The 19223-nt window shown below is 37.1% G+C and overlaps 3 pseudogenes; 1 reads left to right on the top strand and 2 right to left on the bottom strand.

The window, feature by feature from the left end:
* Positions 1–714: 714 nt before the first annotated feature.
* Positions 715–4146, bottom strand: LOC143628692 (pentatricopeptide repeat-containing protein At5g15280, mitochondrial-like; annotated as a pseudogene).
* A 3173-nt stretch (positions 4147–7319) lies between these two features.
* On the top strand, positions 7320–7814 carry LOC143628691 (putative calcium-binding protein CML46 pseudogene; annotated as a pseudogene).
* Positions 7815–12941: 5127 nt separating this feature from the next.
* Positions 12942–16354, bottom strand: LOC143628763 (cyclic dof factor 1-like; annotated as a pseudogene).
* Between the last annotated feature and the right edge of the window lie 2869 nt (positions 16355–19223).

Below are 19223 nucleotides of genomic sequence, written 5' to 3'. Positions count from 1 at the left end.
CCATGAAGATAACAGACATCCGAACACATGCATTGTCAACTGTATATCTGAACCCACAGCAACCACCAGCCATCGAAAATCCAACATTAAACGAGTATAATAACCAACATTAAAAGGTGGATTCAGGCCCGTTAACAGATACCACACTCTGTTTGTTACCAGCCTACCGCTTTTAATAAACGAGACAGCAAATGCAGCCTAATCGGTTCACTGCAATACTTGCTGTTAAACGAGTTCTGCAAATTATTTTCTATCCACTTTATAAAAATCTTTTCTGCAATACTTTTTTTTTTACAAATTGCTTCACATTATTATACCGATCAGTCAACGTTGTTAAACGGGCGCTGCCATAGTTTCTGTTAAACGACTTCTGCAATTTACAAATATTTTATGTGATAAAATAAATTTTTTTATAAACCACTTAAACAACCCGAAACAACAAACTGAGCCCAACCGCTAGACGCTCAATTTTCAGTCTTGCTTACAAACTGCTAAACACTCGCAACACTTTTCAACAGTTACCGGGAGCATAAAGTAAAAACAGCTATAAACGTTTAAATACGATTTAACGTAAAAACAGCTATAACAATTAACAACATTGTATGTATTAATATTTGGATAAAAATATATCCGGATAATATATAAGAAGCAATGAACGAAACCAAAATTAAGTCAACACTCCTAACTACTTCGGTTTTCGATTCGCACCTTTTTTCAGCTTAAACCGCTTTCAGAAAGAAGTTTCGACAGAAAACTAGAACTGTTATCATCTTTATCTCTCTCACTAAACCTGCTTAAAGTACTTATGAGAGACCAATGAGTCTCAAAGTCCGGTTTATACCCAAACTGCTGCATTCTTTGTATAAGCTCTGAAGCCTTCATAAAGTTTCTTTCAAACCGATACCTACTAACCACCAACCCGAACATTTCCTTGCTCGGTTTCTCTCCCACACGAATCATATCATCGATCATCTTTTCACCTTCTAACGTTCTTCCAACTTCACAAAGCTTTTCGGTCAAAACTTCGTATGTTTTGATACTTGGCTCGAGTTTTTGGTTCATCATTTCAGTGTAAAGATCAAGCGAGTCGTCGATATTCGAAACGCATAAATCTTGAATTAAATAATCATAGGTTGTCGAATCTGGGACGTTTCCGTTTATTAACATAATGTCAAGAAGGTCAAAAGCCGTGTCTTTTCGTCCATAAAGACACATTTTCTTGATTATATTATCGTAGTTTATGTTATCTGGAACGAGGTCTTTACAAATCATGTTTTCAAGAAAGTTTACAGCTTCTTGAATCTTACCCGTGTTTAAAAAACCTGTGACGATTTCGTTCTGAACAATCGAACAATGAGCCCAGTTTTTGGTTACCATTTCTTGACTCAAGTTCAAGACTTTATCGAACTCGCCTTCTTTTAAAAGGAATCTTGTTACTGCCCGTATAGATCGGTTACTTGGTTTCAGATCTTTAACCATCATTTCGGTCAGATAATAAACAGAACGTGACCCGGATTCACCGCTTGAGAATCCTTGCACGAGAAAGTTATAAGTGACATCATCAAACTCGAGTCCCGCTTCTTGAATTTCATCTAGAAGCGCATCAACAAATGCTGTTCTTCGAAGCGAAAAGATGGAAAATAAGGATGTTATACAAAGTTATATGTGACAAACTCTGTTTGACCATAAGATCTTTTAACAAGAAAGCATAACCGGATCGACCCTCGTGACACATTAACGAGACGAATTTACTGTAACTTGAAATGTGAATAATTATGTTCTTCTTAATGATGGCACCAAATACCTCTTTGACTTTTCGAAAATCTTTGACCACGCAATACCCGTGAAGCAAAACATTATAAAAGTCAACGTTTTGGGTAGTAATTTCGTTTAACATAGCAAACGCTTCAGAGAAACAGTTCTCTTTACAAAGCCCGCTTAGAATACGGCTATACGCAGCATGATCCGAGTGGTAACCACGCTCTAGAAGCTCCTCGAACAAAGCACGTCCCGTTTTAGTGAACCCAATATCACAAAGATTTTCAAGAAGCCCGTTAAAGATGTCTGTTACTTCATTCGGGTAATCCATCACTGCATGCTCAAAGAGAAACAAAGTCTCTAACACCTTATTGTTTCTGCATAATGAATGAATTAGGGCTTTATAATCATTCAAAGTAGGTAACCAGTACTTGTTTTGGACTAAATCGCAGCATTCACGGATGCCGTTTGAGTTACCTTTCTTGCATAAACCTTTTGCTAGTGCAGCATACGTCTCTGCCGTGACGTTGACTTTTTTGTTGACCATTTCGTCGAATATTTTCTTTGATTTGTGTACAAAGCCCCGTGTAGCATACGCTTGAACAAGCAAATTGAGCGTTTCTTGATCAAGATTATTGTGTAAATTAGGCATTTTTTCCAAGAGAGTGGTGAGTGTTTTGAAACCGGAATCAGATTTACGAAACCTTTTAACAAGTGTTGAAAAACCTGAAACCGACAATTCTTGACCCCAGTGAACTAACTCGTGAACTACCTCGTTTATGGTAGTAAGATCATCATCTTTCGAGATAATAAGATTATAATCCGGAACCATTGAATCATCTAGCACTTTGACCATAGTTTGGTCAAAGTCAACTGCATCACCTTCTAAATAAAGCCCGTTCCCTACACTATCATAAAACTCGGTTTTGGAAAACGCCATGTCATTGTCCCGCCTCACTTTTAGACTTAACGGATCAACACCCAACAACAAAAACGCTTTAGAAACGGGATCTTGTAACGGTGAGAGTTCAATCAACCCTTTCTGCACCATCTTTTCAACCACCACTTTCACCTCATCAAACTGTCAGCTTTTATAATATCCCGCTAAAAGAACTCTAAAAGTTGAAATATCAAGCGTCACACCCTCGTCTTCCATTTCAAGAACAATGTCATTCGCATGATTCCACATACCACGCTTGAAAACCGCACTAATAATGGCATTATACGAATACTTATGAGGTTTTAAGCCTCTAGATAAAACATTCGACAAACAAAAAAGAGCATTTTTCAAGTGACCGTCTTTGCAACTCCACCCGATCAAGATTCCAAAGGTTATAGCATCCGGGGTGTAGCCCAAACGCTCCAACTCTTTCAAATACTCAAAAGCTTCTATTACTCCAAAATTTCGACATATTGAATTTATAATCTTGTTGCCAACCATGACATCGGGAAAACAATCCGTTCCTGTAAAAAGACTCACCAAATCACCATAATCCTTTTTCTCACAATAAGCACTCGCAATCGCATCAAGAATCAAAGAATTCGGTTTGATCCCATAAACACACGTCTTCTTAATCAAATTTCTCGATTCCAAAACTTTCCCATCTCTGCATAGACCTCGAATGACCTTAACTTATGCATCCGTTTCCACCATACCCTTATCAACCATATCATCATAAACCCGAAAAAGCAATGTACTTTGATTCTTACAAACAAGATAATCAACGAGAGTACGATAACAAGACAACGACGGAACTAAATCCACCCCCCTCATTCTATCAAACATACCAACACTCTTTTCCAACTCATCAACACCTACATACCACTCAACCAAACCACTACAAACCTCTTGATCATCCAACAAGATTCCTTCTTTATCCATAACCGAAACCACCCATTCGGCCTCTTCACACAACCCGACCCGAACCAACAAATTAACCATAATCTTGAAAGACTCATCAAGATGCATAAAAATCCAATCTTTATTATTATTACCACCAACCCACTTGAAAATACCCAATAAAGATTCAACCTTTTTGGCATTAACCCCCAATTTCCCAACATTAGACTCAAACCCCAATATTAATTCAAGAAAATCTTGGGGTTTTAACTTATTTTGCCTCCAAAACTTGCGAGTGGTTCTGGGGTTCAAATGGGTCAGTTCAAGAAGATGTTGTTGGAAAGATTTGGGGGTGTGAAGTGGGTTGGTTTGATTAGGTTATAATATTTTGTTGGGATTGGATATGGGTTGTTTGGGTTTGAGGGTGGTGATGAAGAGTGGTGTTTGATGGTGATAAGTGGGATGAGATGACTGACCTTTGTGAAGTGGGTGGTTGTTCTTTGGAGATTGAAGAGCATGAGATGTGTAATTTGTGTTCTTGTTTTCATTCATGGCCGGAGTCTGGTCTTGGAGAAGTAAATTAGTGAGTTTGGGTTTGGTTTGGTTTGGTTTGGTTTGGTTTTGTGTTTGAGTGTAAACATTTTTTTCTTTATGATTTTTTATTTTATTTATGAATTTTTCCGGCATTGATAGAATGAGCACCGTGAACTATCTATTTTAAAAAAGAGAGTTATAAAAAAAATAAGAGCAATCTATCTAGTGTAAAACAGATTTGTAGTATTGTGGACCACGATTTCTAGCTCGTTTAAAAAAAATTGCTTGCATTGAGGAACTTATGAACCCGTTTAGTTAAACGGGTCAGGTTTGATTAATATGATGGCATTAGAGCATTCTTAACCTATCCGCTAAAAATATGTGAGGGAAATTTGTAAATGATATGGTATGGTTATAAGTGGTTGTGAGTAGGTGAGAAAGAAAATGTTATACGGGAAAGTCAAAATTGGGGTTTTACTGTTCACACCGTATAATATTTTAATATTTTCTGAAAGTGGATGTGAGTGAAGGAAAGAGAAGTGATAATGATAAAAGTATAAAAGTGTATTATTTAATTGAAAATGAGAGAGAAACTATAGTAATTTTTAATGTAATTATATGATATATATAGATATATGGTAAGGAATGAGTTGAGAATGCTTACTCATTTATTTTCTATTTTTTTAAAATGTGTTTTATGTAATATTTAAATTAGTTGAGTATCTTTAAACAAGCTTTAAAAAAAATAATAAATATAATAAAGAAAGAAAGAAAAACTAACATAAGATTATAGAGAAAATTATAATTTTTGTTCTTTTAAATATCCAATATTATGAAACGAGTCTTTTTTGAAAAAACTTTCACTATTTATCTTGTATTTGAATTTTCGCCTAAATTTTAGTCCTTTACACTAATGGACGCTAATTGTTAAGTTTTTCCGTTAAGTGACCCCATGTGCACTGCACATAAGGGCATTTTAGTCTTTTACCCATTAAAGGACTATAATCAAAATGTAAGTAGTTGCTTTAAACTAGTCGGTAGCGGTTTGATTCACTGTGATACCATCACTCGCTATAATAAACGATGTTTATGGTATGTCTACTTTAGTATTTTTATTAAACTATAACTAAAATTTTGCATTTTAAGAGTAAGTTAGGTAAATAGTAAAATAGCTAAATAAGGTCAGTTCGCTCAATATAGTAATCGATGTACGTAAATAAATGAAAACGACTTAAACAAAATTTATGTCGAAACTTCGATAAAGGATAAAAATAGTCTTGGAACGACCCTTTAATCAAAATCAATTACTACTTTTATTAAATTTAATCAAATTGATAAACCTGATAGCATAATTCAAATTGTTAAAAGTGATTGAAATAAACAACTAAACAAACTTTTTTATTTTATTTCTTTTTCTTTTTTAAAGAAAAAGATGAAAAAAAAACCCCTTTGCCTTCGAACATGGGTAACACAAGTAGGAAGTAAATTGTGTTATATAAATTTGTATTTTTGTTGTAAAGATATAAATTAAATTATTAACATGTGAAAACAGAAAATATAAAAATAAAAATAACTTTTGGGTCAAATAGGTTGTGTTTGGGTCCACCTGTGAATATGCGGGTCGTATTCGGGCACATGTGTCTTACACGATTTTCGGATTTAAGTTGTGTTCAAGTTTGTGTCAAATTTTTGGGTGCATGGGCGCAACCAGGGGCGGACCCACCTTACTGGGAATAGGGGTCCCGGGACATCAATCTTTTTTAAGAATATAGCAGAGACGATGGGCTAATTTTTTAAGAATCCCATAAAAATATTTAGGTGGACCCACTATATCAAAGTTATCTCTAGTGTAATGACATATCATTTTTCTTTAAACACAAATGTCTCAAGTTCAAACCTCACCAACATTTTTTTATTTTGTTTTTCTAATTTTTAATTGAAACATAGTGTTTTATATGGTTTAAAAGCAAATCTTTTTCCGTTTTTCTATATTTTTATTGAGTATTTCTAAATTCTAATTAAAATTTAGAGTATTATTTGGTTTAAAACAATTTTTTTCTGTGTTTTTTATTAATTCTAATTTAAACTTAAGGTATTATTTGGTTTAAAAGCAATTCTTCAAATATAAAGTTATAGAAATCTCATATCCAAGTAACAAACAATTTAAGGAAAGTTAGAAAAAAAAGTTTGAGTCCCTATATTCTTTAAACAATACTCGTGCCAGCCGACCGGAATAACGACTGCTCCAAAAATTATAACGTTGGGTAGTGAAAAATGTATACCGAAATAAGCGCTGGCGAAGCTTTACTTGGGCGGGGGTGGCCCCGGTCCCCCCCCCCCCCCCCCCGGTTTTTTCGCGTAGTACGGTAGTAGTGTAAATTTACCCGTTTTCGCCCGAAATTTTTTATGCGTAGTGTAAATTTAGGCGTTTTCGCCCGAAATTTTGAGTCCGCCCCCCCATCATTTGTGAATTTTTATATACATTTTGAGGTCCGGCCCCCGGTATCTTAGTCCAAACTTCGTCACTAAAAATAAGGGAATCCCATTGTAAGAAATATTGGGTCCGCCACTAAACCAACCCCATAAACTCTCGGTTTTTTATGCATGAAACAAATATATAGTTATAACGAATGCATATTTAACATCTCCAAACTCGTATTTATGTTTATTCTTCCTTCTCTTTGTTTTTAAATAAGTCATATTATTATTTATTAAACAAGAATAGTTGGTACGAGTGTGTACTCACCATCTTTTGATTTACAATCATTTAATGGTTTTCTTTAGTCAATTAACATAAACGTCAATCTCACTCCTTTGAAGTTTGAACCGTTTACCAAAAAGTTAAGACTTAGGGAAAAAAAAAGAAAACGAAAGTTCAAAGTAAGTGCACCACACTCCACTTTCCTAATACGACACCAAACTCCATATTCCACGACATACTAAACACCTTCCACGAAAGCCGGCATATTATTCTTAATAACATTTTCCAACGTTTGAAGACAAGATCTTCAACATTCAAACATGCACACAATCCTATATAAACACATACATAGATCCTAGTCTTCATGTATTCAAACACACACACAAATCTTCCTAGCTTACTAATTAACCTAACTCCACTTGTCTCATAAAAGATATTATTATTATTATTATTATTATATCTTTTAAGTTTTACTTTTAACTAACCATGAGTTTCATGATAGTTGGATTAATCCAATACTTCTTCATGCAAGTCATGAAACTTTTCTCAACATCCAAATGCTCCACGCATCGCGATAACAAGTTATTAAACTCATATCTTTCGTTCTCCAACGGGACTGTGGTCGATGACGACAGTCTACGTGGAGATGAGGTGGAGGTGCTGATGGCGGATTTAGGTGTATTTTCCCACCCTGGGAGTGAAAAGCTGCCAGAGGTGTTGAGTTCTACGTATGGTTTTGGTGTTTTTGAAGCGGAAGAGCCGAGATTGGATGAGGTGAAAGATGCTTTTGATGTGTTTGATGAGAATAAAGACGGGTTTATTGATGCGGGGGAGTTGCAAAGGGTGATTCGTGTTTTGGGGTTTAAGGAAAGTGCGGGTTTGGAAGAGTGTAGGAAGATGATCGGAGCGTTTGATGAGAACGCCGATGGGAGGATCGATTTTAGTGAGTTTGTGAAGTTTATGGAGAACACTTTGTGTTGATGTTCTTGCTGTTACAAGTTGTTTATTGTTTTATTTTCTAAGATTAGTGTATCATTCCTTTTGGAATTTTTTTTTTGAGATGTAAACTTATGGGTTATGGGTTATGGGTTAAAATTATGATGTGTTTTCAGTATTGCAAAAATCCCGACTAGACATTGATTAATTTTCGACTAATCGCTTGTCCCCACTTTACTAATTAATTTTGGGTTAATCGGCCAATTAATCGGTCAATGGTCAAATCCGCCCAAAATCGAAGGTTTCTGGCGAAATTCTGACCAAAATCAGCGGTTTCCGACGCGATTCGGACCAAAATCAGTGGTTTCCTGCGATATAGCTTAAATAACCAGCGATTTCCGACGAGACTCAGGCCAATTTCCGGCCGAAATGTGTTTATGTATGCATAAAACTAAAAATTACATATAAAAATGTGTGTCTGTATTATATAATATTGAAAATTATACATTAAAGTTTGATCCGATTAATCGCTAGTCTTCACCCCACCATCCGACTAGTAACTAGTGATTTTTACTGAGGTAGCGTTTGGTACGCAGGAATGGAGGGCGGAATGGAATGATCCATTGTGAGGGAATGGAGAAAAGTGTGTTTGGTTGACCAAAGGAACGGAATGACTCATTACCTAGTCCATTCCATTCCTTCTAAAACACCCCAATTTCATTCCATCCATACCCCATGTTTTTTTTCCATTCCATTCCCTCTTTCACCCTACATCACCTTCACCACCCTTCCACCACCATCAACACCCACCACCACTACCACCAACCACCACCGCCACCAACAACCACCATTGTCGTCCACCGCCGCCGTTACCGCCACCAACCATCGCCATCAGTGCCAGCCGCCCACCACCGCCACCCGCCAGCCGCCACCATCAACCGTTACCCTCGCCACTCACCACCACCACCCACTACCCATCGTCACCGCTACCCACCACTGTCGCCCACCATCGCGACTGTCACACCGCCTGCCACCTCCACCGTTACCGCCACCACCCACCCCCTAAACCACCACCACCCACCTCCAACTACCATTATCTCCCGTCACCCACTGTGACATTTGTCAATTTCGGGTTATTTTATACCTGTATTCTTAATGTAAACCCGACCCGTTTTGTATCCCGAACCTTTCGATATTATCGAAATGATGAATTGTATGTTAAATATTTGTTTTATAGTTGTTGGATAAAAAAAACACCCTTTTCGGTTCTTAAAATTCCCCGAAAACGCTCAAAACGAACTCCAGGGACTAAAACTACCAAAATGGAGACTTGAAGGACCCATTTGTAGTTTGTGCTTTCTTGGGTCTATAACCAACCCATTTTCATGAAACACCCTTTATGAAAGACCCATTCAACTTACCCTATATATACACACCCATCTTCTTCATTTGTGCTTGCTCATTTCTTCATTTCTCTCTCAAATTCTTAAATTCTAAGGTTGTTCTTCATAAGCTAATCTTTCATTTTAACTAACTTCTCAATACTTAAAGCTTGATGTTACAACATATATATAATATACACTCTTTGTTTACCTTCGGTCTTTCATTTCTCCGGTCTCGGCCGGTTGAAATGTCGGACTAGTAAGGCAAGGTTACATGGAGGACTTTGTAGTCCTTGTTTATATATTTAACAAATCTAACCATATAACTTGTTATACTTGCTTAAATTCTACATATTTTAGTTTATTTTTCATATTTGTCAAGTTCCATGGTATTGGGTATGTGGTGACTAGCCTCGGTTTCATCCCGAGTTGAGAACCGAACCAAAAACCGAACTTTTGTTTAAAAGCATTATTGTTAACTTTTTGAATGCAAAACTTGAGTATGATTATTTATAAGTTATTTTACAAGTTCCATGGTAATTGGGTATGTGGTAACCATCCTCGGTCTTATTCCGAGTCAAGAACCGAACCAAAAAACCGAACTTTTGTTTAAAAGCTTTATTGTTAACTTTTTGAATGTAAAACTTGAGTATTATTATTTATAAGTTATTTTACAAGTTCCATGGTAATTGGGTATGTGGTAACCATCCTCGGTCTTATTCCGAGTCAAGGACCGAACCAAAAACCGAACTAAACCGAGTTCACTCGCTTAAGACACAAGTGTGTTTTTAGCCACCAAAACTCATATTTTTCTTCAAGATTATATTTTAAATCAATTTTAGTTAATTTCTAAACATACTTGGCATGTCGGTAACCAACTTGATCTTATAACAAGTTCGAACCGATAAGGTCGTATACTCGCTTAACGAACGTTAAGGTTCTTCACAATAGAACTACATACTTGGTTAAGTCTATTTTGATTTTATTGAGTTATCTCATAACATTTATTATTTTGGGAAGTTAACTGTGAGCTTGGTCAATTATCAAGTCTCGAACCGACAAACCCGAACACTCGTTTAAACCTCGTTTTGGTATTCTTATAACCAAAGGTTTTGCAATATCGCATTTTAACCCACATTATTACTTAACATAGGTTGAGTAAAAAGAAAAAGAAAAAAACTAATGAATAGAATACCGAGACCCGGTTTTGAGTAAACTTATTTTACAAAACTCGTTTTTTTTTTAATTTCTCAAATATTTACATTTTAAATCCTAAACTTTATTTATTTACTTTATTTGTCATGTATTTTATTTTAAACCCTTCCAAGACTACCTACTAACACAAGACCCGTTTAATATAGGTCTTGCTCGTTAAACCGATCTCTCCGATCATTCACGACACTATCTTTCAAGTTACTTGTTAATGTGAGTATTTTTTCATCCCCCGTTTTCCATCTTTCGTTTTGGGGGTGGCATTGCATACTTATTCAAATTCAAATGATTTATACTTGAGTCTTAAACCACAACACGTATTGTATATGTTTACTTAAATAAATGCTCGATTTGGTGTTATATGCTTTACATGATAATGTGCAAATTCTTGAATGCTAAGGCGGGTAGCCTCTTGAATGCTAAGGCGGGTAGCCTCATCAAAGTATGATCATACGTTAATTCCGAGTATATATGGTATCCCCATATAGAAAGGTGTCGTCAATGTATTCTTATTGACGGTTTCATTATTGTCGTCAATGTATTCTTATTGACGGTTTCATTTATCTAAATTGTTGCTATTATTTATTGTTTTCATATACTAGTTGTGGATTTCATACTATATACTTATTGTCCAAAACTATGAAAATTGCTCACCAACCTTCGTGTTGACAAACTCTATTTTATGCAATGTTACAGGTTTGATGTTAGCTTGATTGGATTACTTGAAGAAACTTATTATCTTGGCTTTAGGATATTAGAAAATAAAAGAACAAGTTATTTGTTTATCTGTCTATTTGGCATTTTGTATGAACAATTGTTGTGTTATTTATGATGATATGGATTTAAATGAGTTGTTTAAATATTCTAACTTTACAGTGTCATTGTGCAATGAGCAATCATGTCGCGCCTCGACGTTTCCGCCTTCATTGGTCGGGGTGTGACACCCACCACCGCCCACCACCACCAACTACCATCACCGCCCACCAATGTCACGACTGCCACCTACCTCCCACCACTGCTGCCACTCACTACCATTTTAATTTTATTTTTCTTTTTTTTCCTACCTACCAAAAAACACAAAGTCATCATTAATTTAATTCTCATGTGGTAACCAAACATCTCATTGGAATGGTAATAAATCATTCCATTAATTACTTTGTTCATTCCATTACCATGTTCATTCCATTCCTTCGTCCATTCTATTACCTCATACCAAACAAACTCTGAGTGTTTTGATATTTATAAATGTTATAGCCTAGGTTGTTATTGTTATTTATAAATGTTTTTTTCACTTCCTTTAATCTACTTCTATTAACCACTTATAAATGCATCTTGCAGAATTTGGACTCTCGAACTCTTAGAGGACATCTCGGTCAAGCGGTGAAACCCAAAAGTTAAATGTCCGTCTAACTACAATCATCAAAACTTAAAACATTGTTTAACTTCATCTATTTTTCAATTTTGTATAAATAAAGTTGATAAGAATATGCTATGAAGTAAAATTAAAATCTTGTGGTAAAGAAAAAATGTTTCTTTTAGTGTCGAGGTACAAGCCTATCTTATCGATTATTGAGCAGGTTCTTGGTGTAGGGACTTTTTAAGGGAACTTATCTATGTTGTAAAAGTAAGTTTACAAGATCAAGTATTTCCGAGTACTCGCTAAAAAGGTATATCACCTAGGGGAGTTTCTTAACCTTCACTTAGTTACTAAGAATCGATAAAAAGTAGTCAACCTCAGCCATAATCACATCTAGTTAGTGAACTTGAGCCGGTTTTGACTTAAAAAACAAAACATAATTCGTATTTCTATAATATTAATAAACAAATATCATTTTTTTTAATTAATCAATTTTTAGAATAATATATTATTCAACAATATATTTCTTTTATTTTGATATATTCACATATTTTGTTATAAACATTAGTAAACTAATAATATTTGACATATATATAATATCCAAAAATTATATTTCTTTATATTTACCATGTCCGAGTACTCCCCGAGTACACCCAACTCCCTAGTCGACCGCCTAGGGTCCGCCTAGCGACTTTTACAACCTTGGAACTTATAAGTGCTATCAAGGGGTCTCATACCCTTTCTTGCGCCTCTCTATCCCGTCGTATAAATAAAAGGTTTGCCATGTTTTTATCCTCCTCAAACCCTACCAGTAGCTTTTACTACGAGTGAGATTTTACTGATCCAAAACAAAACACAACCCGACCCATACAACTCCTATATAATACAATAGGAAGAATGTTCTCAATTACTTCACATACAACAAAACCCTAAAGATTAGCAAGAAATTAGCAAGAAACACATTCCATGGCCAAAATAAGATTAAAGATTAAAGTTTGGTATCTAAACTTATTCCACTGCACACACTCCATCTGTCCTACCTTCTTCACTATTTCACATATAACCACATATGTACACTAGACTCAAAATCACTTTAAAATCCAAATTACACACCTCTTTGTAACAATGGAAACTACAAAGGATGGAATCAACTTACCTTGCTTCCATTTTCGCATCCCCTTTGCGGTTTCCATTACCACAAACTCATCCGAAATCAACCGCTTATGAACTCTCTTGGAAGTTAAGAGACCTTGATAATGCTGCAGGGTTAGCTTGAAGTGCAGGTGATGCCGCTTCTTTAATGGGACTTTTTTCTTCACTTTTGGATTCAAACGCCTTAAACATCCCGCCCCCGTTCGTCCCAACGGTTCTATCGTTTTTGATCCCCAATGTAGCCCAAATCGAGCTTTTTGCAGCCTCTTCTGGGTCGTCAATTCTTAATGTTTTCGGAGACCCAAAGACTCTTTTCTGCTTCGTTTTCTTTTATTATTTCATCCTCACCGTTCTCGGCCCGTGAGTGTTTCCCTAGAGTCGGGGATATCGGGCTCGAAGGAGAAGCGGTGTACGCAACTGCAGGGGCGGGATGGAAATTAGCCGGAGGAGGAACCCACTGCACGTTCCACGGGCCCGGCCCAGGTACAGGTACGGGCATAGCACAACCCCAGTAAGGCGGTGCAGGGTAAAACGGCATAGGAAAGCCCGGTGGGACAAATGCAGGCCCCATTTGTGGGGCCCACGGGTACGGCCACGGTGCTGCACCGGGAAAACAGGGGACTGGAGGCGAGAACGCTTGGCAGCTTTGCATATCGGTCGGTGATGAGTGGTTTGAATTATCATCATTACTTGAAGAACCCGGGATTATTATATCATTGGGTTTACGAAAGCTGTCCTGTCTCGTTTTATCTGCAATTTTCAAAACCGAAGCCATTGACTCGCATAATGGTGTGTCTGACCCGAATATAAGGACCGTGCCATTGGGTTTAAGAACCGTGTTGTTCAGATCAGTGGGACCGGTTTCCGTGACGGTTATTTGGCGGTACTGAGAGGCTGCGGTTTTATTCTTGCGGCGGCCTGCACCGACAGGAACGTTTCGCATTGTCCCGCCAGCTGTCCAGTATCTTTGACAGTTCTTGCAAAAGTGACGAGGCTGGTTAACGTTGTAATTGTTGTAGTAACAGAATTTCGTGTCCATACTGTTGCATCGAGGACACGGGAGTATTTTGTCGGGTTTTTTTAAGGTTTTTTCCTGCTCGGTTTGTTCTTCCTCTGATTTTGACACTTTTGCAGTTGCAGTTGCAGTTGCAGTTGCAGTTGCGGACTCGGTTTCAGCTGAAAGTGTTGTACGGTTTTCGTTTAGTGTTGAAGACGCGTTTGTCTCTGTAACGTCTTCAGAAACTGTAGATTTGGTTCTTTCATCTTCTTTATCAATGAGTTTCTCTTCAGATTGATCCTGCAATTACATTAATCAAAAGTTTTAATTAAAAATGTTATCTTTGGACTTATAAGACCTCACACACACAATCATATATTGACAACAGAAAACTACCAATATTATCCTAAAATTAAATGAGCTGGTTTCTCTACTAGAGGTGACCAATAACCAAACCGTTAACCAAAGACCGACAAAACCGAACTGTTAACCGAAACCAAACAGAAGACCAACGAAAACAAACAGAAATTAACCAAAAACCGAAATAACCGAAGATCGATTATGATTCCATTTGTATGCTCGGTTAACTGAAACTAACCAAACCGAACCGAAGCAAACCGTTCATATATTTCTAGCATTTATACCTGTATTTCATGTATTTATACCGTCTTTTCATGCATTTCTAAGCAAAAATTTTAGCCCAAGTTTGGCTTTGGTTATTAACTGAACCAAACTGAAAACTGACAAATTAACCAAATAAACCAAACCGATTAACCGAAAACTGATCACTTAATAGAATAGATTAACCGATGATTTCGGTTTCATGTATTTATAACTTCATTTCATGTATTTCTAAGCAAAAACTTTTAACCCAGGAAAGGTTTTGGTTACTAAAACTGAAACCAAAAATTGGCAACTAACCGAATAAACCGAAAATCAATTGGTCAATAAAAATAAATTAACCGATAACCTCGCTAACCAAACAGAAAACCAAAAACCGACAAACTAACTAAATAAACCGAACCGATTAACCAAAAACTGAGTGTTAAATAAAATAGATAAACCAATGACTTTGGTTTCATGTATTTATACATCCATTTCACATATTGCTAAGCAAAAAATATTAACCCAGGGAATGTTTTGGTTACTAGCCTAACCTAACCGAACCGAAAACCATAACCCGACAAACTAACCGAATAGCCCGAACGACTTAACCAAAAACCAATTGGTCAATATAAAAAGATTAATCGATGATTTCAGTTTCAGTTAACGCTAATAACCCAACTGAACCAAACCAAAAACCAACAAACTAACCAAATTTAACGAACCGATTAACCAAAAACCGAGTGTTAAATAAAAATAGATTATCCGACTTCAGTTTCGGTTGACGCTAATAACCGGACGGAACCAAACCAAAAACCGACAAACTAACCAAGTAAACCGAACCGATTAACCAAAAACCGATTGGCTAATAAAATAGATAAACCAATGACTTCCGTTTCATGTATCTATACCTTCATTTAACGTATTTCTAAGCCAAAAAAATTAACGCAAGGAAGGTTTTGGTTAATAACCAAACCAAACCAAATACCAAAAACCAACAAACTAACCGAATAACCAGAACCAATTAACCGATGACTTCAGTTTCGGTTGACGCTAATAACCCAACTGAACCAAGCCGAAAACCGACAAACTAACCAAATAACCTGAACGACTTAACCAAAAACCAATTGTTCAATAAAAATAGATTATCCGATGACTTCAGTTTCGGTTAACTCTAATAACCCAACCGAACCAAACCGTAAACCGGAAACTAACCAAATAAACTGAACCGTTTAACCAAAAACCAAGTGTTAAATAAAAATAGACTATATCCGATGACTTCAGTTTCGGTTGACGATAATAACCGAAACAAACCGACAAACTAACCAAATAAAACGAACCGATTAACCAAAAACCGAGTGTTAAATAAAATAGATAAACCAATGACTTCAGTTTCATGTATTTATACCTCCATTTCACGTATTTCTAAGCACCCAAGGAAGGTTTAAGTTACTAACCTAACCGAACCGAAAACCATAACCCGACAAACTAACCGAATAACCCGAACCGTCAACCGCTTAACCGAAACCCAATTGGTCAATAAAAATAGATTAACCGATGACTTCATTTTCAGTTTCGGTTCCGAACCGAAAAACAACAATCAAAGGATTCGTATAAACAAGATCCATAACCAATCAACTCAATCAATCAATCAAATTAACCACAAGATCCATAATAACCAATCAATCAATCACCTTCTTATTATTATTAATAATAATATTATTATTAACATCATTAACCTCCGGTTCACCTTCATCCTCATCCTCCTCCGAACCGGAACACCCCGGCCGGTCGTCGGGCAGCTGAATGGTCTTGCCGAAGAGCTTAATAGCCGGATCCTTAACCTCCGACATGTCCGGCCAGATCGGACGGTTGAGATTGGTCGAATGGACGGATGGATAAAATGGTTGTACTGTACTGTACAGTACAGATCTAGTGTTAACACCGGACCGGATCTTTGGGCTGACGAGTGGGCTTTGTTTGGTTTTGATCGGACTGCCACGTAGGCAAGGGTAAAAGAAATGAGAGCCACAAGTTGTGTATGTGGCTGGTTTATTTGGTCTTTTTGATTCTTGTTTATTTGCTGACGAGGCACTTTTATGCTTTGTACCCTTGATTTCTTCTTTGTTTTGTTTTATAGCCCTGTGAGAAACAAGTTGCTCTTTAGCAAGACAAGTGATTTTGTATCAACTTTGATCAACAAAACAAGTTGCCTAACATGGCCGGCTGGGAAGTTGGGAGCAGTCGGAGTATTTAGGGAGTACAAGTAGAGTACTTGGATATGATAATTATAAACAAAATTAATATTTGGATATTATATATATATATATATATATATATATAATTGTGTGTGTGTGCGTATGTGTGTTAAAATAAGCATAATTCCTGTCAAAAAGGTAGCCTAACCAGGACTTTTAACCAACTTTTAGATAATCCTAGCCCCACTTTTGACCGATTTTTAATCGAGCTTTAACCAACTTTTAGAGAATCCTAGCCCGACTTTTAATCGAGTTTAAACCGACTTTTAGAGAATCATAGCTCGACTTTTAATCGAGTTTTAACAGAAGTTTAGAGAAACCTAGCCCGACTTTTGACCGCCCTTGACTAATCTGTAACACCCCGACCAAAGGCGGATTATACATCGGGGCGCCACATATTGTTTCATTACTCGTGACACTATTGGGTGTCAATATTTAATAAATACATTTATTCGCGCACGCGCAAAGTAAACACAAGATAACATAAATCATCATAAATCAATATATTATAAATCATAATATTCGAACAGTAAAAACTTGTCTTGATACATTTTAATCTAGGTCCAAAAGTAAAAACGTCCTACGTGTCCACAAGCTTCAGAACAGCTACAGCAAACCTGAACATGTGTTAAAATAAACGTCAAACACTTGCGTGTTGGTGAGAAATCAAGTTTAATACAATACATAGATAACAATAAATCTGCGCGCAACATGTGTATGTCTGGTTTTCAACAAGGGTGTAATCTGATCGGGACCAACTCTAAGATTCATAAGACTGCCAGTGCTCACAATTGAGCTCACAAACAAAACAAACTGTGCATGTGTAAACAAAAGAGAAAATCATAAACGATAGTTCTCCCGTGTTCATCTAATGGTACCATGAAAACTGCGGAATAGACCGACAAGACGGTTAATGATCCACACATACAAATAAACAGCCAAGTCTACGTCCTCAACACATGGGATACTGCGCGACTAAAGTTCATAAACAAGTTTAAGACTAAGTTTGTATGAACACATGAACATCCCAAAACATTAAAAGCAAAAAGGGATTAGGTACGAGATTACTCACTTGATAATCGGTGCGGTGTAAGATAAAGCAAGAACCAACTTTAAACAAGCACAAGTTAACCTATAAATAAGATTGTTGTTTTAATGATCTGTTTTAAGTCTTGATTATAAGTTAGCATAGTTAATAAGTAAATTATTATATATAATATATATTACCGGAAAAGCAGGGTAGAACAGGGAGGAAGACGGAGGCAGAGAGGGAGGCGGCAGAGAGAGGGAGGCGCAAGAGAACAGGAGAGATTAAGTGTTTGTGTGTGATGTGTTATGAAAATATTATTATTATTTATAGGAAAACCCTAGGAGACATAAATCCGGAAAAAGGGGAAAAGATCTCAAAAAGTAAAAGATTCCAAAAGCAAAAGATATGGAAAGATATGGCAGCTGCAGAGGCAAGATAAAGCTGTCAGGGAACAGTAAAAAGGCATGGGCGGTCAGAAAAAGGTACTGGTCAAGCATGGCAAAAGCAGATTCTCAAAAGATTATGTCAGTCACTTTATCTGTCAACCAATGGGGTTGGTGCGCATGCTGCGCCGAAAGTAACTTTTCAGACATAAAGCAGATTAGGTCAACAGCTCAAAAGATAAGACAACACAAAAGCAAATGGCTAGATTAAACAGAAGAAAACTCAAAGGGTTGAGCGCGAGAAGGCTAAGGCGCGAAGGCAGACACAGAAGGTCAAGAGAGCGCGAGCGCGAAGGCAGACAGAACTAACCTTAACGCGTCGCGGAAAGAACTACATTTCTAAGCGCGCCGCGGGAAGAATCACATTTCTTAGCGCCCCGCGGGAGGAACTAAAATTTCTAGCGCGCCGCGGGAAGAACTATAATTCTTCGCGCGTCGAGGGATGAACTACGATTCTTAGCGCGCTGCGAGAAGAACTACAAACCCTTAGCGCGTCGCGGGAAGAACTACCGTTCTTAGCGCGCTGCGAGAAGAATTACAATTCTTAGCGCGCTGCGAGAAGAGTTCGTCTCGCGTATCGCTGAAACAGGTGGTCTTCACCCAGGATTCCTTGTAAGGGGTCTGGCGCGTGGAGCTGCGCAGACAACCTTAGGCGGGAAGGAACAAAGGACAAGCAAAGAGTTAGAAGAAAAAGAGGGAAACAAGGCTTAAGGGCGGGACGGCGACAAGAGGGAAAAGAAGGCGGAGAGAGAGAAGAAGAGGGACGGGACGGCGGAAAGAAAGAGAGAGAAAGAGGCGGGAAGGAAAATTATATATTATTATTAAAAGTAAAATATAAGTATAAATAAATATTAAATCATAAAAGAAAGAGATCGGATAAGGGAAACGGGTACCTGGGTCGGGTCGGATCGGGTCAGATGTCACAGTCTCCCCTACTTTAAGAAATTTCGTCCCGAAATTTATCTCGAAGTAGGTTGCGCAGAGAACAGGTGCGGGTACTTGATCTTCATTTGATCTTCC

This window comes from Bidens hawaiensis, unplaced genomic scaffold (assembly GCF_021521415.1).
Source record: "Bidens hawaiensis isolate Kalapana, Puna unplaced genomic scaffold, B.hawaiensis_p1.1 tig00005061_1, whole genome shotgun sequence".
Classification (NCBI taxonomy): Eukaryota; Viridiplantae; Streptophyta; class Magnoliopsida; order Asterales; family Asteraceae; genus Bidens; species Bidens hawaiensis.
Note: the sequence above shows the minus strand (reverse complement) of the source record. Positions and strands in the feature narration are given on the sequence as shown.